Genomic DNA, 21,358 nt, shown 5'->3' with positions numbered 1-21,358 from the left:
CCTGTCGCTGCCGGATTGCCGCCTGCCCCACGGCTGGCCGCTTAGCCGCCCTGACACCGGCGCAGCAATCGTTGGCGGAGTGGGATCGGGAGACCAGCACCACCTGGGCCGGTCACTTCGCCGACGAGCATCGGCGCGCCATCCAAGATGTTCCGCACCCGACGGTGCGGAACAACATCGAAGGCTGGCGCGCCTTCTGGCGGGGGCGCACCATTGACGGCGTCCTCGCCCACATTGCGCCGGCAATCAGCCACGACTCGACAGAGGCGTCGCGCTCCCTCCTCCTCCTCCACCGGCCCTCCCTCCCCCTCCTCCACCGGCCGGACGCCACCGCTACCTGGGTGGTGGCTCCGGCTCGTACTCGCGCATCCGGCTCATCAAGGGTTCCTCATCAGCCGGAGCACGGCGGCCGAAGCCGGAGCCGGAGGAGTGGGCCACGTGGTCAAGTTGGCCCCAGATTTGCCTCCCGTAAACCTTCCACCTTCCGTCCGCGTGATATCTCAGAAGGGAATTTCATCGTAGTGCAACTCATTTAATGGCACCTCATATAACACAACTAAGGATCTGTTTCTTGTGCCGCCTCCAACCTTTACACAAAGTGTTTGTAGACAGCTAAATCTTTTTCATGATCATAGTACTAGTGATAGATTACAACAATATTTAGTTAATAACAGAAATACGGCGGATGATGGTGCTGAGCAAGATTTTCCAACCGCGGAGCAGGCGGCAAGGCCGCGCTACCAGATGCCGGGGTCGCCCCTTTCACCACCGTGGAGCATGCGGCGCTCATCAAGGGCCGGTCGGCGCACCTCAACTTCCCAGCCGCGCCCACGATCTGCCCCGCCCGGACTCCAACTCGCCCGCGGACATCTAGGCGCAAGGCCGCCGCGAAGTGCGAGGAGACGACGCCCACGTCGTCCGCCGCGTCACCAACTTCCGCGATTCCAACGAACACCTCACGCGCGCAGCCCACGGCGTTGTCCGACTCCCACCGAATGGCGCTGACAAACGAGTGAGAGGAGAAGAGGGAGACGCGAGGGTGAGGCGTGGCTCCTCCGATGGCGTCTCTCCTCACCTTATTCACTGCAGCTGCTTCCCTCCCGGCAGCGGCCCCACGTGATGCTTTAGGAACCCCGCCTTTTCTTCTTCGTGGGCCTGCTTCGCTGACAGCAATGGCTATTGCGGAGTGCTTGACGCTGGCGTTACGCGAGGCTGTGGCTGCGGTGGAGGAGCCCCATCCGTGCCGAGGTCGGCGAGGTGGACAAGGACAAGGGTGCCGATTTGGGGCTCAGCCCGGACCGCAAGAGCCTGCGGCGGCGCCTGAGGCCCAGGGGTTTTTTGAATAAATGAAACGGTGTGGGGGGCATTTCGTAAAATGACCAAGTCAATTGGCAAGTCACATGTCGTCTCCTCATTGGTTTTGACCAAACGTGCAACCGCAAGTCAAGTTGTCGTACCACTTGAACCCATTTTACAACTTGTTGTACTAAACTACTTGCGCAATACAAGAGTTTGTACCTGCAGTGTTATTACCTCAACAAAAAAACAATGCAAAAGTATTTAGGAAATCTGACGAAGAAGGGTCACCTCCCATATTTTTTCTCTCTCGTGTCTCTAAAATTGGTTTTAGGAAACCAGTTTTACGTAAGATGCTACATATGCTATTACCGCATTACCGCACTGGATGTTGGCTACCGATCAAAGGGCATTTCAGACTCCCCGCTGGCCAGTTGATTGAGTCGCTCTGAACAGTGTGATCCATGTCCCCGGCGCCGCCGGTGGCTCTATCCCCGGGCAGCACTCGCACTCCACTGCCAATTTGGAGTTCAATTTGATACAACAAAACAGAAAACATGCATCCCAACCAAGATTTTGGTGCCGGATCCCTTTCTTTCGGAGAGGGAAGCTCTGCGTGTGAGGGGGGGATTTGTGGTAACCAGAAAATCCCACTCATTTGAATCAAATTTTGAATTCAAATTCCCTTGTTTTGAAGACGATTCTATATTCCACATATATAATTACGGTATATACAACCTTAGTCTAGTGGATACAATGATATTTCTAATTTGAGGTTCATATACTCATTTGTGGCTTAAATTCAAAAATATTAAAAAATGATTTGTTATGTCCGGGCCTTTGAAATAGATTTACCGGCAACCGAAGAAACTGTCCCGTAACCAAAACCTCGATCTCATCAAGTGTGGGCACATCAGACAATCATATGCGTGCACGAGGCGCTCGTTTCGCACAAGTGACAACTTGCTGATGAGTGCTAATAAGAGACATACTGTCCCATTTCTTCATGATTAGCAGTTTCAGACTATGAACAAGAAACAAGTTACGTCTGAACAGCGCTAGCTAATGGCCGCCCGGCGGGGGCTGATGAAAAAATAAGAACATGGACAAAGCCCCTCTAGTTAGCTAGACTAGAATCGACGGCGAGAGGCGACGAGCCCGTCGTCGAAGTTTTGGTAGTAGCTCTTGAGGTCGTACCCGAACCTCACCGCGCCTCGCTTCGGCCGCTGCATCACCGCGCGTCTCACCCTCCAGAACAGCTGCCTCACTGGCGCCGGCGCCCGCCGCCACGACGACACGGCGCCGGCGCCGCTCTTTACGTCCATTCTCCTCCGGCCGCCACCGACGCTCTTCGTGACTCGCAATGACCCCAGCAGAAACGCCATCGTCGATGAAATGTTGATGCAGTAGTGGTGGACCTCACAAAACTCGTCTCTGCTCTTCTTCTGATCTTGAGATTTAACAGACAACTGATTTTGCAGAATTGAGCTCCCTCGGCAGCCGCTTTATAAGCTCGGAAACGAGCTCAGCTCCCTCGTACGCGCGGTCCCACGGCTGACTCGAAAATCCACCGGGACACGACCGCAACGCATAAAGCTAGCTTGGACAGGCAAAGGCAGATATCCAAATTCAGATATGTTTAGTATCCCGTTGGCATCCTACCCATGTGTAGACCAGTCGGCATCGGCGTGGCCATTGTATCTCTAGCGTAAAGGGAGGTCGGCCTCGTGTCATGTCGACATAGGCGGCTGCAAGAGAGAAATGTCTGCACGAAGGATACATGGGCACGTGCTGGTAGTACTTTTTTTTCTTAAAAAGAAAGGCATAGTTTCCCAGCTCTCCATGGTCGGATGCATATAGTCATAACTTCTTTAAGAAATCTGGATATTAAGGTGAAACTAATCTTCTTACAAAAGGAAAGAAAAAGAAAGCATGTGGCCCGGTGATATCCAAGTTCTCCATCATCGACGAAATGACAGGGACCTGATAACAAGCCTGCTACTGTAAACGTCGTCTTTCAAAAGAGATTACCGCTCGGACGCTGCGTTGCCGGGTCCAAGCAGGACGTCAAACTTAGGGCTGTCATCTCGAAAATGTGATGAAAGACAAGGAGATGTTGCCATGTTGGTTCCCACAATGCTCGATGAGGAGTGCAACGACAACAACAACAAGAAGCATGGTAGTTCTGTATGAATTTCAAATGTGAGGTTCATATATTTATTCGTGACTTAAAGAAGAAGAATGGTACTCTCTCTGTTTCATAATTCTTGTCTCAAATTGCCCAAAAATGAATGTATCTATTTTTAAAAAGTGTCTAGATACATGTAACATTTCGACAAGAATTATAAAACGGAGGGAATAGTTCTGTACAAAATTTGTGTCATGCTATCATGAACATCTTTTTAGTTAATACGATCAATTGTTTAGCGAAACAATTTTAGGTAATCTGCCGATGTTGACTTCCGATCAAAGGGCATTTCGGACACCGGGCCAAGTCACTCTGAACAATGCAAGCCATGTTCCCGACGCCGCCCGTGGCCCTATCCCAGCAGCACTCCATTGCCAAATTGGCAACACAGCTGAGCCGTGGAGACCAACATTATAAAAACAGTCACACATCTCTACTCTCAGTTCAGTTGATAGATGTCATCTCGTGGTAGCATCAACAAAACAAAAAACACGCATCTCAACCGAGGTTTTTGGCTATCGGGTACTTCTTTTCCCCGAGAGGGAGGGTGTGGAGGGGGGGGGGGGGGTCCTAACTGGAAAAACCCAGTCATTTATTAGGCGAGTTTTTTTTATCAAATTTTGAATTGAAACTCTTTTCTTTCGAAGATGATTATATACATGGGCGGAGCTCCCGGTATAGGTCTTCTTTAAAGGTTAATTTGCCAGTTTGCGTTAATTGAGGAAGGAAAAAGGCAGAAATTAGCGTGATTTGGGGTGTTGGGCCGTCGGTTCCTTCCTGGTCCTGGGAATCGTCGTGGCCTCGTGGTCGTTGGTCTGGCCGATGCCCGGTCGCCGATATTGATTTGCCTCGTCTGCTCGTGACTTCTTCTCGCGCGCTTCTTTTTTTTAGAGGAAACTGTATACCACAGCTGTTTGGCAACGTTGCAGTAAAAAAACAGATATTGTAGAGTTTCAGGTTCAGAAAAAAAACCACAATGCAGAGGTTTTTCTATGTGCCTTTTGCTCAGGTTGTCACTGTCATGATCTTGTTCTTAATTAATTAAAAGCCACAGAAAAATGTGAATCTTTGGTGGGACAACCACAGACCACATGGCAGGGACATAAACTGCAACTACCCCCTGAAGTTTATGATTTTGTAGAGGGAGCTAGTGGAGTAGATTCCAGAGGTGGTATATTTCTAGATAACAGAGTCATGTTCTTGAGTGAGGGTCAAACCAGTTTACCAGGAACTCATAAGCGAATCAGAGAAATTCCTCCTAAAAGTGAGTTTAATGTTGTTACCATCCCAGATGGAGGCAACAATTTTAAAATGCTCGCGCGTGCACTTCATCTGTCCCTCTGCCCCTTTCTCTCGACATGAGCCTGGCGGGCGGCGGCACGGGATTATGTTAGAGAGAGGGCGCCGGCTGCCGGAGCAGCTGAATGGAGAGGGGCGGCCCTGCTCGGCTAGACAGGGAGCCAGGATCCGGCCCTAGAACACGCCTCTCAGGATTAATGATTCAACGGTGTGCTACATTGAGCGAGGGATATTCAAAAGTAACACTGATCACACTTTAGGAAATTCCACCCTCTCCCCCCCCCCCCCCCCCCGCGTCGCCCCTCCTCTAGCGACACGGGGGCACCTTAGCCGCCGCCGGCCTTTGCCCCCTCCCTCCCCTGCTTCGCCGCTAACGGAGGGGATGCCGACGAAGCCGTAACACCCAGATATCGACCCTACCCGGAATATTACCACACAATGCAAGTAATATTAACTCATGTGAAAATCTAGAATTTTCGGTAGAGTCTCCTTTGTTTATAAGGACATCCACGACAGGCAATTTGCCATATCTCTCAAATATAACCAGGAAGCTAGAAAGACATGCACGCAGTTCATAATAACTAAATACTCCAATACAAGTAACCAATAAGACTCAAGCGACCAAAGACTAAATCTCACACGAAAATGCAAAAGGGTACCTCAAGTAAAACAGAAGGTATGAAACTAAAACTTTAATCTTTAATATGTGATATGTGTGCTGTCCAGTGCATAGTGATGCTACTCCCGCCCATGCATACCATTACTCGGAGTACCTGAAAACCAAATAAAACAAACAACAAGAGAGCAAGAGTGAGTAATCATTACTCAGCAAAGGACAGTATGGAGCCAAAATAACAACATTCATCATATTGAAACACAGTCCAAAATAAAGCCATGAAACTCTTTATAAACTTTGTCCTTTTTTGATTGGAGCATTCCGGAATATTCACCGTTAACTTTCTCACCGTCCGCACCGAAATAGTTAAACACGTGAATTACTCATTGACCTAGTTCAAGCTCACCGGAATAGTTACATAATAACTTAACTCACCGACCGCACCAGAATAGTTACCTGTAACTTACTCACCGCCCTGGCTTAAAACAAAACCTTCCGATAGCACAAACACCAAGGAATTCAAATATCAACTTGGATAACAAAACAACGTTGGCAAATAATTTCACAGGGGACTCGTCATGTACTTGCCTTAATCCCGAAACAGGACTGACGATTAATCTGCAGATTTATGACTCACACCTGAAACTCCTGGACCTGCGAGGTAAAGCAAGTCTTAATACACGGTGTATCCAGACTCTTATCTTGCCTCCAAATAACAGAAAAGTACAGCCTACTGCATCTGACCAAAACAGAAGGTATCATGCTAATCAAGCCACCTTAAATTCCTTACTAGTGCAATGCCAGCGTACAGATGCTAAACAACTAGCAGCACTAGTACTAATTAATCAACATCTATTCCAAACGCAGCCGGCAGCCACAACATGACTGCTTAATCAACCTCTGCCCGCTAGTGTAGGTGCCTGATTTCTAATCACTCGACTGTAAAAAAATCAAAGAACTGAACCAGCTGGTCAACTAAACAAAATGCAGAACTAATCCAAATCATCACCTAGAGCTAAACACCAATTCCACAATTCCACGTATGTTATGTGCTAATGTACCCAAACTTCAATTAACACGACTCCTTGTATATGCCCCTGATCAACGGCCGAGACACTTGATTCCAATCAACTAACGGGCAGCAACTAGTAGCAAAGTTTCCATCGGCAAAAACAAGCAGCCGGTAGTACTAATCGAAGTCCAGTTTTCTGAAACGAACTGCACGAACTAGCAAATTACTTCCAGGCGCAAGGAACCAGCGCAGATCGTACCTGGCAGCAGTTCCCAATGTAGTCACCGGCGAGCAGCGAGGACTGCAACCACTGCGGCACCAGCATCAGGGCAGTCACGAGACAGCAACAGAGGCGAGCTCGTGGCGGCGGCAATGGCGAACTTACCCGAGGCGCTAGCGGCTGGGGTTGGGGAAAAGAAAGTCTCGGCCTTGGGTACTAAAACAGGGGATTAAACCAGGGGTCCCTGATCCTTCTCCGGCTCAGGTTCCACACCGCACGTTGTTTTTTTTTTCTTTTTTTCTTCAATTCCAAAATTCACTCAAAGGCTGAAAATAAAGGTTGCTCCGGCAAATTGATCCGGGCTCCGAAATTGATGAACTTATAGTCACTTTCGATCAACTCGACGAGACGAATCTAACCGTGGTCGCCGATTTTCCGTACGGCTTGTGATTCGGAAAGTCAAATTATAGTCAACTCTGTCGGTCCAATCTGAAATTAACATTCATAAAATTCGGGGTATTACAGCTACCGGAGGGGATGCCGACGAAGTTGGGCATGCCCAAGGAAGGTGGTGGCGGGGCGGACTCCCTCGTCTCCCCTGGCGTTGCGACGCAGGTTGGAGGCGGCCCTGCGAGTGTGGCGGCGAGCATGGAGACAGCCCTGCGGGCAAGACGGCGCGGGCTATGGTGTCGCCGCTGGTGCAGGGGTGCGCGGTCACCGCCGGCGATGGGGCGGGCGAGATCTGGGCCTGGTTCTGACCGGCTGGGCTGCTGTCATGGCTTCTCCTTCTGTGGCCTGACGTGGAGGTGCGTGCTTGGTGTCGCCAAATCCGGTGCTTGGGGCGGTTGCAGCGCCCTGGCCGGTGGTGGTTGGTCATGTGTTGTGCCACGGGCTTCGTCGACGCTCGCGGTGCTACGGTGGCCTCCGATCCGATCTTCAGCACTCCTGTCTGTGGTGGGTGTTTGGTGGCTGCGGGCGAAAACCATGCACCGATTGTTGTCGAAGCCGGCGACGGTGGCATCCTCGGATATCGTTTTCTTCTTGAAGACGTCGTTGTGCAGCCTTGGCACATCCACCCTTCGCAAACAAGTGTCTTCGAGCGAAAGCTCAGATTCGGTTTCTGGATCGGGTAACGGTGGCGTCCTTGGACGCCGTGCCCTCCTTGGAGGCGTTGCCTTTGGAGCCCTTGTTTGACGGCAGAGTTTGCTTGCTGCGGTGGGCTTCGCTGGGGTTCTTGCCGAGGATGGCAGCTTCGTGCAACATGGGAGAGCTGAGGCGCGGACTGCTCTTTCATGTGTAGCCTCTTCCCTGCTCCGGTCGTCAAAGAAGACCAGTTTTGCCTACCTTATTATGGCGCAAGGAGCTGCTCCCTGTTAGGCGTCGTTGGAGAGAGGGGTTTCGCTATAGCGGTGGTGGCTTGTTTCTTCGGTTCTGCTTTGTGTCTGCTCGTAGTCAGGATTTCTCGCACGGTTTTTCGGTCCGGTTTTACTTAGAAACGGGGTCAATTCTTTCTTCTAATCGAACGACGGATATCGACCGTCTTGGGCTAAAAAAAATTAACATTGATCGAGGGATATTCAAAATTCATAATTTTAATAGAATTTAAAAAGATTTCAAAAATAGGGTAGAGCTATGCATTAATGTTTAGGATCATATAGAACATTAATGTGATAGATTACTTCGATTTTTTTCCTTCAATATTTTTATGCTTTAGACTTCACCCCACCTTTATTTCTTTTCTCGTGTTCTCCGCCCATGATTATATATTCCACGTTTATACGGTATATACAGCCATAGTGTAGTAGACGCCATGATACCTCCTAATTTGATGCATATGTTCATTTGTGACTTAAATTCAAAAATATTAAGATAACGGATTTTTTTTGTCCGACCTGAGAAATAGGTAAGCAAAATACTATCCGGTAACCAAAACCTCAATCCCATCAAGTGTGAGCACATCAAACAAACGCATGCTTACACGAGGCGCTGCTGAGTGTTAATATATTTCCCATGTCTTCATCCGTATAGTTTCAGACTATGAACAAGAAACAAGTTATGTCTGAACAGCACAGGCTAATATCCCCTGGCTAGCTAGACTAGAATGGACGGCGACAGACGTAGACGAGGCCGTCGTCGAAGTTCTGGGTGTAGCTCTTGAGGTCGTACCCGAACCTCACCGAGCCCCCGCGGCTCGCCCGCTGCAGCATCGCGCGCCTCACCCTCCAGAACAGCTGCCTCATCGGTGCCGGCGTCCGCCGCCACGACGACACGGTACCGGCGCCGCTCTTGGCGTCCATTCTCCTCCTGCCGCTACCGACGCTCTTTGTGACTCGCAGTAACCCCAGCAGAAACGCCATCGTCGACGAATTGTTGATGCAGTGGTGGACCTCACAAAACTCGTCTTTGCTCCTCTTCTGATCTTGGGATTGAACACACACCTGATTTTGCAGAAATGTGCTCCCTCGGCAGCCGCTTTATAAGCTCGGGAACGAGTTCAGCTCCCTCGTACGCGCGGTCCCACGGCTGACTCGAAAATCCACCGGAACACGACCGCAACGCATAAAGCTAGCTTGGACAGGCAAAGGCAGATCGATATCCAAATTCAGATATGTTTAGTATCCCGTTGGCATCCTGCATACCCATGTGTAGACTAGTCGGCATCGGCGCGGCGATTGTGTCTCTCGTACAAAGGCAGGTCGGCCTCATGTTGTGTTGTAGTGTCGACATAGGCAGCTGCACGAGAGATGTCGTGGACACGTGCGGGATAGTACTTTTTTCTTAAAAAAAGAAGGGCATATATAGCTTCCAAGCTCTCCATAGTCGGGTGCATATAGTCATAAGAAATCTGGATATTTAAGCTCTTCATACAGAAGGGAAAGAAAAAGAAACCACTTCGTACAGAAGGGAAAGAAAAAGAAACCAAAGGATTCGACTTTGGGCTTATCTGCTTCCCGCGTTCCAGCGGGACCGTTTGTATACTGGGCTGCAACCGTCTGGAGATGGTCGCTCGAGATTTCTTCAACCGGGTTACTTGGCGGTGTACTAGACATGTAGATGCATAGGCTCGATATGTTAGATATTTTCTGCTGGCTTATTTTTATCCACGATCTCTGACCAGTGATTTGTACGTTGTTGAACACATTTCGCAATAAAAATGGATATGCGCATGGATCGATGCAGAGTCCGGGTCCGGAGATTCTCCCCTTTTCGAAAAAATAAACCATGTGGCCTCGTGATATCCAAGTCCTCCATCGTCTACCACAAACGTATTTGCCACATCCGTGGACAAAATAACAGAGAACCGATGACAAGTCTGCTGCGAAATTCCGTCTGCTGCTGTAAACAACACCTTTCAAAAGAGATTGCCGGTTGCCGCCAAGACCTCCAAAACGTAGTTCCGAGCCAACACTTCAACAAGGATACGCCGCGCGTACATCACGCTGCTAGATCTAATATGGGTTTTCACCCACAGAAGTGACATACGCGTTGAAATGGTCAATGATGTTTTCCATACTCAGCCATCAAGAAGCGTTTGCTCACATACCATCGTGTTGGCCAGTTCTTGATGCAAAAAAACTCCTAGCCCGCTTGCATCGAGACCCATATGAACAATGTTTCTACGTTCATTCGGATTTAGATATATCTATTGTTGCTATTATTGCGCCTATACGTACTCCCTGGATACATGTCTTTCCTCGGCCATCCACGTTACCAAAAAGCTCTGGGTGACACGTAGGCACTACTCTTTTTTGCCCCTTGTGGTACGCGGTCTGTCAAAGCTTAAATGAGTTTTTTTAAGCGAATTCCATTTACTAAAAATATTAAATGGGGTCGTCTGTGGCAAAACTTTTGCTAAATGGGGTCAAAAAATGGAAACCTCACTAAATGGGGTCAAAACTGTAAAAAAACTGGAATTTGTGGGTCAAAAATGGAATTCACTCAAAAGAGAATGATCTGTCGGCCACTTTTGTACAACATTCAAAATTTGATTAATTGCTAAGTGTTGTGGCTTTGGTCACCTCGATCTGAACTCGCTGCCACTCCCACTCCCACCAAATTTGATTAATTGCTAAGTATTGAGGAGGTTGCTTTCTTTTTCCTCATAAAAAAGGTCACGGGGAAAAACGCTCCCGTAACGGAATAGGCGACTGGGGTTCCCACAACTGCCGCCGCCACTCCGGCATCGGCGTCCACCTCCGGCCGCCGGCCACCCTCTCGGCCCTTCCTCCTTGCCCCGCTCTCTCCCCCCGCTTACCTGCTCTCGCTCTCGAAGGAGTTCTCACCGGAGGGTCCTTCCCGGCCGATGACAAAGGAGCTGCGTTGGAGGGAATCGCCGGTGCCCTCTTCCGGCAGCGAGGAGTCGCCTCGTTCCTACTACGAGGTCCTGCGCAGCGGGAATCCTTCGGTGGATTCCATGGAGGTGGAACATGTGCTCTCCACGCCCAAAAGGTGCTCGACAGTTGGTTTCAGTCATCGTTCCGGCTGCTGCGGCTGAGGGGCCCCAGGTTGACCATGATGGTGGGCCGTGGTTGAGCCAGCGCAAGCTGCACAAGCGTCGTCGCAACATGGCGCCGCTCCCGGCGATGGTGGTCAGGGAGGAGCTCGCCGACCTCACCGGGCGCTGCTTCAACTGCCTTGGCGAGGATCACGTGGCTGCTCTCTGCCCCAACCCGACGAAGTTTCTGCGCTGTGGTGGCGAGGGGCACGAGGCGCGGTTGTGCCGCTCACGAAGCAGCCCTTCTGGGGGTCCTACTCTGTCGGGTGGGGGGCCTAGTGTGACTGTGAGGCTGGGCCCTAGCGTGGAAGTCGATCCCCGTGCGGCGGCTGTTCCCGGTATGGTGGCTGCCCCCGCGCGATTCCCGCCTCTCGACTGGTGGCTGCGGCGCCTGCCCCTCGCGTGGCCGGCGCGGCGTCTGCACCCCGCACGGCCTGCGGCCTGAAGTCCTGCGCTGCTCCCGCCCCCCGCCTGGCGCCTGCGACCCGCACGGCTCCTCGGCAAGCGCCACTGACTGCCCGGTAGGCTGCTGTGGCAAACCCCAGACCCGGGCTGGCCATCCTTGCCCGCCCGGGGCCGCAGGTCAAGGAGGTGCATGCTCCAGTGCAGGCTGCCGTGCAGCCTCCTGTGATGGCCACGGTGACGCCGCCGCCACCGGCTGTTGACCCTCTACCTCTGGGTGCTGCGACGCTACGGCCTCGCGTGGAGCTCTGCATCATTCCGAGAAGTCCTAAGCTGGAGGCGGAGCAGGGTGCTCTTTAGTGGAGGGCGGTGGTTTCTGTCACCGGTGTGAGGTCGCGGATTGCACTTGCGGCGCGCTGTGGGTAGGGTGATTGCTGCCCACTTCCTTGAGCTGGATTGGTGCTACTCTACTTACAGATTTTGGCCGGATGATTTCCTGGTGATCTCCAACTCAAGAGGGGCGCGCGACGCCGTTTTGGCCGTCGGGTCGATCGACGGTCGTGGGTTTTCCCTAAGGTTCTCTGCTTGGAATCGCTTCCGGCAGGCGGTGGGGCGCATGGCTTACTTCCGTGTACACTTGGAGATCGAGGGCGTGCCGCCTCACGCGTGGAGCTCCAGCACGACGGCGGCGCTCCTTGGGCCGGCGGATGGGCATGAGCACCGTCAACAGGAAAGACATTGTGTGTGTGTGTGCGTGCGTGCGTGCGTGTGTGTGCCGTCGGTTTACAATCAAGGGGAGTCAAAAATTTATTCAGATTTCGGAGCCCTCGGAAGGTAACACCCCTACGACGTCCTGCTTGTCTGATCTATATTGATGAGTCAATTACAAGGACACTGTCGAGGCATATGCTTAGATTGGATTTGGCGAGTGCATCTAATCGACTTCTATGCAAGATTAGGTGACCTTGGCTACCCTTCCTGGTCCCTTTATATATGCAGGACACCAGGTCTCGGGTGGAGTCCAAGTCGATTACATCATAGAGATATACTATGTTTAAACTTCTTTGTCTTGAGCCGCAAGGCTGGGCATATGGACTCCTGGAGTTGTAGTAACCACATCACATTGGGCTCCAGCTGGGCCATGATGGGTATACTTGAGTCGAGTACGTGGTTAGTCATAACCACATCACATGTTGCGCTTCAGCTCCTATGCATGGACGTCGGACCCTTGTCTAATCCCTCGTGAGAAGCGACTCCAAATCCTGGAGGCGCCGGAGGTTGAGGACGACGAGGAGGATGACCTGCTTGTGCTGCCGGAGATGTTGATCCCGTCGAGGTCAACCTTCTGGAGTACAATGTGCTCGTCCACCTCCTGCGGGTGGAAGACACAACTACGTCGACGGATAGGCCATCCTCGGATGAGTGGCCGTCGGACGATGCTGACAACGGTCACAATGGTGACCCAGACAGGGGCTATGGTGATCGGCGGCTTGCGAGGGGCACGCGGTAGAACTTCTTTAGCTGCTCCCGGGGTCGCGTGGATAAAGATGACTTCAGCGACCACCCAGGTGGCTTTCATTGCAACACTGCGGGTGGCCGCGTCGTTGTGGTGCGGTCGTTGACTTCCCTCTCAGCGAAGGCACCGGAGTTGTGGTGCGGGTGGCCTGCGCGTTGTGGCTTGAACCTGGCAGCACCGGACCCGATGCTGGAGTGGCTCCCCTCCTTGCCTTGGACCGCCTTTGGTTGGGACCCGATGCGGCTGGAGGCAGATTCTCCATCTACGTCCAGCCCTTCCATAGCGGATTCGCTCGATTTACCGCCAATCAACTATGAAGACGTGTCCTTTGAGGAGGTGGTTAGCTCGCCGGGGTCGTCCCAAACTGCGGCGGAGGGGTCTGTGATGAGCACCTTCACGGTTTGCTTGTTAGACGTCGCTCCACCTTATAGACGATGTTTGATGAGGACATCCCTAGTCCTTTATCATCAACTCCAATTGATGATGTTGCTGCACAAGACAAGCCCAATGAAGTTAGACTTGGGTAAATAACAAGAGCACGTGCAAAGCTACTTGAACAACAGGTGAACTCACTCTTAATTGAATTTGATGTTTTAATTGATGAGAGCTTTATACTACCTAAGTCTATGCATTTATGTATGATTAGATTTGAAGATAATTCAAGACTTGTACGTGGAGGAGGAGATTTGCAGCAAGATCCATTGCCGTTGATTTCCAATATAAAGAAGAGCGCGAGGGAGGAGAGGGAGGCCGGCGCACCACATGAAGAGGAGGAAATCAACCAGCAATAGAAGTTGTAGTGGCTGATGCTAGGACAAGTCCTACGACACGTCAAACATGTCTAAGGCATCAGCGCACGTCGAGGAGCATGTGACACAGATAGGGCTGCCTACGACATGGTTTATTTGCCTAAGTGTGAGTTGGGCCTGTGTGCTCATAGTTTGGGCTGAACCCAACGTTTTGGGTCAGTTTGTATCAGGTTTGGGTTGAACCAAGTTCGAGTCCGAGTCCAATTAGGTTGCTGGACGTACACCCTCCTATATAAGTTGAGGGGCGCCCACGATTAGGGTTAGACCACGTTTAGATTATTCAGAACCTTTCGTTGAACTGCTACAAGCATTCATCTGAAATTATATTCCTCTTTGATTCGATCAGGAATTTACCTTCACCACTTTGTTGCGATCTGGTGTTTTTGCTGCTGAAGATTCAAGTGCGATCTATTGTTCCATTGGGAATTGGTAGATTGCAGAACCGCTTCGTGGTTGGCGGCTACGTGCGCAAGCGTGTGGTATTGCGAATATCAACTAGGGTTGAGAATTGTTGCATTGGCAGCAAGGGACCAGCCAGAGATTCGTTAGCGTCTCGCGAGTTATCATCTATCTACTACGAGCTCAACGAGAAGATCGGGCAACCCCATGTCATCTTGGTATCAGAGCTCCAGCGTTTACTCGGTGAGCAAATTCCATCCCATAGATTAGTTTGTTTTCGTCCTATACAGAAAAAGCCAAAAAAATATTAGGATTAGATTTTTGCTGTAGCCTAGTTGCATCGGTTCATCTAGTTCTTGTGCTGGTCGTAGTCCTTCCTTTGCGTAACTTTCACTTCCGGTTAGGGTTTGTTCCGAGGAGTTCTTGTTCTAGTCGGAGTCGGCGAGATCTATTTTGTTTTCGTCCGCGACAAGTTGCAGTTTGAGTCCTCTTCGAAATCTGAGTTGAGTTAGTTTCCTCTTCGAATACGAGTTGAGTTAGTTTCCAAATTCGTGTTTCTTTTCACGCGGTTTTTTCCTTTCCGCGTTTGTTGCAATCCGAATCAGATTAGAGTTCGTTTTCTTTCCGATTGTTAACCCTAGCCACAGCCTTTCTATCATATAAGAGTAGGAACCTTCCCACGAGGCTAGCATATTTGGCTCTACGGGCTGCTCTTTGTTTACTTTTATACAGTTTGCTTCCCATACCAATCCGATTTGTAAGTTGATCTAACTGCGGAAAGTTTCGGCCGCAAGGAAAGAGGTGGGGGATAGCAAAAAAAACAGAGAGTTTGGAAACCTCTCCGAAATTTTTTCGAGCCTATACTGTTTTTACACTTCAAGGATTGTTTTTAGCCATCCGCCGTTGTAGCAGGAATTTTTTTGAGCAGAAACGTGGCCGAAATCTGTGCTACGAATTTGCTATTTTGAGTTGTTCTACCTACTAGTTGGAGCAGTCTTGTGCCCGGATACCTTGAGCTTTGCTAGCGTCTCTTCTAGTGCATTTGCAACATGAGCATTACTCCGACATATATCTCACATTTTCAGCTCATTCCTTTGGTTGCTTTTGCCCCACTTATCTTTGTGTGTGCGTTTCCTGTGAGTAGGGTGTCATACGATCAACAGTAGGATTTGTGAATTGGTGTTTTTAGGTATCCTCCCCAAGCTCCACCATATACCCTGGTTTGTCGTGTGATAATCTCTCCCTTGGTATTCGCTTCATCACATCCGTGCACGTTCTGTCCCTACAAGTTGGTAAGCTATACTAATTCACTTTGGAACGGTAAGATACATTGTTTCTTTCAGTTTTGAGTGAGTTGAGAGTTTTCCACATATATTTTTCCTTTTTGTGCTCTAATCATGTCGACCGAGGATGGTGCAAGTGATGTTTTGCGGAAGAAGGCTGCTACTGAGGTGGTGCATTGGCATGAATATGAAGCCCTCCGTGATCACATGAAGTTCAAGATAAATCAGGCGGTTGAACCCATATCCTCAGATTTGCAGCAAGTGGAGATGAAGGTTGATGAGGCCATTAACACGGCTCAAGCAACCCAGGGTCACGTGACCACCATGCAGTGTTCTCTCTCTGATTTGACGCAAGCGGTGACTGATTTGCGCATGCTCGTTGAGCTCCAACAACAGCAAGATCAGCACCATGACTATGATAATGCTAGCGTTAATGATGGTGGTGCAGCCCATAATGTGCGTGGCCTGCAGCAAAATCAGGATCGGCGTCACAATGCGCCAATGGGTTTTGGCCATGGAGGTGGCCGTGGTGATGGAGGTCGTGCGCATGGCCGTGGTGATGGAGGTCGTGGGAATGGCCGTGCTGGTGCCTTCCCTATGGGTCATGAACACCGTGAGTTTGATCATGATGATGGACATCACGCTCATCGTGATGACGACGGGCTGGGCAAACTAAAGTTTTCTATTCCCAAGTTTGAGGGCTCTACTGATGTTGAAGAATATCTTATTTGGGAGCTTAAGATAGAGAAATTATGGCGTTTGCATGAGTCCACCGAGGACAGAAAAATCAAACTAGCTTCTTCGGAGTTTGATGGATATGCTTTGCGTTGGTGGGATAACATTGTATGTACTAGGCAGGAAGAAGGTGATCCCCCAATCATCATGTGGAGAACTATGAAGGAAGTGATGTGGGAACGTTTTATTCCTCGCAACTATATGCGTTCTCACTATGATAAGTTGCAGAATTTGAGGCAAGGCACCATGTCCGTGAATGATTATTTTCAGGAGATGGAGTTGATTATGCAGCGTGCTAGAGTTCGTGAGCAACTAGAACAAACCATGCAGCGGTTTCTTTCTGGTTTGACATACAATATCAAGCGTATCGTTCGGCATCACCAATATTATGACATGACCGAGTTGCTGCATCATGCATGGGAGGCTGAACTTCAGTTAGCCAAAGACGCGAAGTTTGCTGCTCGTTCCCCTTCGGCTCGTGGTCGTTTCACGCCATGCTCATCGGGTGGGCCGCCTACACCAAGTCCTTCTTCGGGTGTTCGTGGTACTTCTTCAAGCAAGCCCGAATCTGCTGTTATCAACGCCAAGAAACTGGCACAACCTGCTGATAGTGCTGCCGGTTCCTCTATGTCTACGGCAAGAAACAGGGATATGAATTGCCATACATGTGGTGGCAAGGGTTACTTCAAGCGCGATTGTCCCAATAAGAAGGTTATGTTGGTGAATGAGGATCTGGAGTATGAGACCGGTGATGATGTTGATTCTGAATCTGAACCTTTGGAGGATGAAGATGCTTATGATGAAGGTGCTGCTGATGCCTACGCGACACACTTTCCTACTATTTTGTGTTCGCAAAGGGTGCTGAATGTCACGCCTAGTCCTGAGAATCAGCGCTGCAACTTGTTCCAAACAAAGGCTATCCTTGGTCCTAGCAAGGCATGCAAGGTGATCATCGATGGTGTTAGTTGTCGGAACTTGGCTAGTAAGGAGCTATGTGCAAAACTGAAATTGAAATATATGCCGCACCCCAATCCATATTGTATTCAATGGTTGAGTGATAGTGGGGAGATGAAGATCAGCCATATGGTGCGTGTGGAATTTCAGATTGGACCATACAAAGACACTGTTGAGTGTGATGTGGTTCCCATGACCGTGTGTCACTTGTTGTTGGGTCGTCCATGGCAATTTGATAGGAACGTTCTTCACGATGGGAGAGCCAACACATATCATTTGCATTGGCGTGGCAAGAATGTTACTTTGAGACCCATGACACCGCAGTAAATCGTAAATGAATCAAGGCAGAAAGTTGAAGTAAATTGTGAGAATGAGCGTGAGAGATTAGATAGGGGAGCGACTCCACTTTTGGTGAGCGAGAGCCACAAGCCAAATTTGAGTAGTAAACAGAACGGTGAGGGAGAGAATTCCTTAGTAATGCTAGCCACCAAATCTGATTTGAGAGAGTTCAGCGAGGATCCTACTTTGACGCCTTTTGTGCTTATGTGCAAAGGTGTTTTGCTTTCTACTAACGACATGACCCCGCTGCCTATTGGTGTTTCTCATGTTTTACAGGATTTCGACGATGTGTTCCCGGATGAGGTACCCGCTGGTTTGCCACCCTTGCGTGGTATAGAACATCAAATCGATTTGATACTCGGTGCCTCGCTGCCCAATCGAGCCACCTACCGCACCAACCCCGAGGAAACGAAAGAAATTCAGAAACAAGTACAAGGACTTCTTGACAAAGATTATATTCACGTAAGTCTTAGTCCATGTGTTGTTCCTATTATTTTAGTTCCTAAGAAAGATGGTACATGGCGCATGTGCGTAGATTGTAGAGCTATAAATAACATCACTATTCCACATCGTCATCCCATTCCACGTTTGGAGGATATGCTAGATGAATTGAGTGGTGCTGCTGTTTTCTCTAAAATTGATTTGTGTAGTGAATATCATCAAATTAGGATGAAAGAAGGGGATGAATGGAAGACAACTTTTAAAACAAAGTTTGGTTTATATGAGTGGTTAGTCATGCCGTTTGGGTTAACTAATGCACCTAGTACTTTCATGCGTTTGATGAACCATGTTTTACGGCATTTCATAGGTAAATTTGTGTTTGTGTACTTTGATGATATATTAATTTACAGCCGCAATGAATCTGAACATTGTGATCATATTCGACAAGTTTTGCAAGTGTTGCGTGATGCTAAGCTTTATGGTAATTTTGATAAGTGCACATTTTGCAAAGATAAAGTCATATTTCTGGAATATGTTGTTTCTAAACATGGAGTTGAGGTAGATGATTCTAAAATTGAAGCTATAAAAATTGGCCTACTCCAATGAATGTTAGTCAAGTACGAAGTTTTCACAGTCTTGCTGGTTTCTATAGACGTTTTGTGAAAGATTTCAATACTATTGCTGCACATCTGAATGAGTTAACTAAAAAAGGTGTTGAGTTTGTTTGGGGCCCAGCCCAAGATAATGCTTTTGATGAACTAAAACGTAGTTTGACTGCTGCACCTTTCCTTGTACTTCTTGATTTCATTAAACAATTTGAGATTGAGTGTGATGCTAGTGGAATTGGTATTGGAAGTGTGTTGATGCAAGAGGGTAGACCGATTGCTTATTTTTCTGAAAAATTGAATGGTGCACAATTGAACTATCCTGTTTATGATAAAGAATTGTATGCTTTTGTTCGTGTTCTTGAGGTTTGGCAACATTATTTGTGGCCAAAAGAATTTATCATACATTCTGATTATGAGGCATTGAAATATTTGAAAGCTCAATCCAATTTACATAGACGTCATGCTAAGTGGGTTGAATTTATTAAGTTTTTCCCGTACATTACTAAGCATAAGAAGGGTAAAGATAATGTGGTGGTTGATGCTCTATCTAGGAAAAACATGTTATTGACACTTTTGGATGTTAAAGTTCCTGGTTTAGAGAGTTTGCGTGATTTATATGCTGCTGATCGTGACTTTGCTGCACCATATTCTCTTTGTACAGCAGGGAAAGCATGGGAAAAATATCACATACATGATGGTTTCTTGTTTAGAGCTAACAAACTATGTGTTCTAGAATCGTCCGTGCGTTTGCTATTGTTGCAGGAATCCCATGCGGGCGGTTTGATGGGTCACTTTGGACGTGAGAAGACGTTGCTTATGTTCGCTGATCATTTTTATTGGCCTAAGATGAGGCGTGATGTGGACAGGTTTGTGAAACGATGTATCACTTGCAATAAGTCGAAGTCCAAGCTGAAGCCTCATGGTTTGTATACTCCTCTTCCTGCTCCTACTACTCCTTGGGAAGATATAAGCATGGATTTTGTGTTAGGATTGCCTAGGACTAGAAGATGACATGATTCAATCTTTGTGGTAGTAGATCGTTTTTCCAAAATGGCACATTTTATTGCTTGCCACAAGAGCGACGATGCGTCGCATATTGCTAATCTGTTTTTCAGGGACATTGTACGCTTACATGGAGTACCAAAGACGATTGTTTCTGATCGTGATGCGAAGTTTATGAGCTATTTCTGGAAGACACTTTGGGGCAAGCTCGGGACAAAGTTATTGTTCAGTACAACTTGTCATCCCCAAACAGATGGTCAAACGGAGGTGGTGAATCGCACACTATCAATGTTGCTGCGATCCATGATCAAGAAGAACCTGCGTGAGTGGGAAGATTGTTTGCCGCATGTGGAGTTTGCATATAACAGGGAGGTACACTCAACAACGCAGCTCTGTCCATTCGAGGTGGTCTATGGTTTTAAACCCATTACACCCTTGATTTGCTGCCTCTACCCATGAAAGAGCGCGTCAACATGGAGGCATCCAAGAGGGCATATTTTGTGAGGAAGATCTATGAAAAGACAAAAGAAGAAATTGAGAAGAAAGGCAAGTACACCGCTGACCGTGTGAACAAGAAGCGCGAGGAGGTGTTGTTTCAGCCCGGCGACATGGTTTGGTACACTTTCGCAAGGACAGATTTCTGGAGCGTCGTAAGTCCAAGTTGCAACCACGTGGTGCTGGACCATATAAAGTGCTTGCCAAGATTAATGACAATGCATACAAGATTGATCTTCCAACCGATGAGTTTGGCGTTAGTAATACATTCAATGTTGCTGATTTGACGTCGTATGCTGGAGAAGACCTTGTTGCGTCGGGGTCGATGCCTTTTTAAGGGGGGGAGGATGATGAGGACATCCTTAGTCCTTTATCATTAACTCCAATTGATGATGTTGCTGCACAAGACAAGCCCAATGAAGTTAGACTTGGGTCAATAACAAGAGCACGTGCAAAGCTACTTGAACAACAGGTGAACTCACTCTTAACTGAATTTGATGTTTTAATTGATGAGAGCTTTATACTACCTAAGTCTATGCTTTTATGTATGATCAGATTTGAAGATAATTCAAGCCTTGTACGTGGAGGAGGAGAGTTGCAGCAAGATCAATATCAAGAAGAGCGCGAGGGAGGAGAGGGAGGCCGGCGCACCACATGAAGAGGAGGAAATCAACCAGCAATAGAAGTTGTAGTGGCTGATGCTAGGACAAGTCCTACGACACGTCAAACATGTCTAAGGCATCAGTGCACGTCGAGGAGCATGTGACACAGATAGGGCTGCCTACGACATGGTTTATTTGCCTAAGTGTGAGTTGGGCCTGTGTGCTCATAGTTTGGGCTGAACCCAACGTTTTGGGTCAGTTTGTATCAGGTTTGGGTTGAACCAAGTTCGAGTCCGAGTCCAATTAGGTTGCTAGACGTCCACCATCCTATATAAGTTGAGGGGCGCCCACGATTAGGGTTAGACCACGTTTAGATTATTCAGAACCTTTCGTTGAACTGCTACAAGCATTCATCTGAAATTATATTCCTCTTTGATTCGATCAGGAATTTACCTTCACCACTTTGTTGCAATCTGGTGTTTTTGCTGCTGAAGATTCAAGTGCCATCTATTGTTCCATTGGGAATTGGTAGATTGCAGAACCGCTTCGTGGTCGGCAGCTACGTGCGCAAGCGTGTGGTGTTGCGAATATCAACTAGGGTTGAGAATTGTTGCATTGGCAGCAAGGGACGAGCCAGAGATTCGTTA

This window comes from Brachypodium distachyon, chromosome 3 (assembly GCF_000005505.3).
Source record: "Brachypodium distachyon strain Bd21 chromosome 3, Brachypodium_distachyon_v3.0, whole genome shotgun sequence".
Classification (NCBI taxonomy): Eukaryota; Viridiplantae; Streptophyta; class Magnoliopsida; order Poales; family Poaceae; genus Brachypodium; species Brachypodium distachyon.
This window is presented reverse-complemented; position numbering follows the sequence as displayed.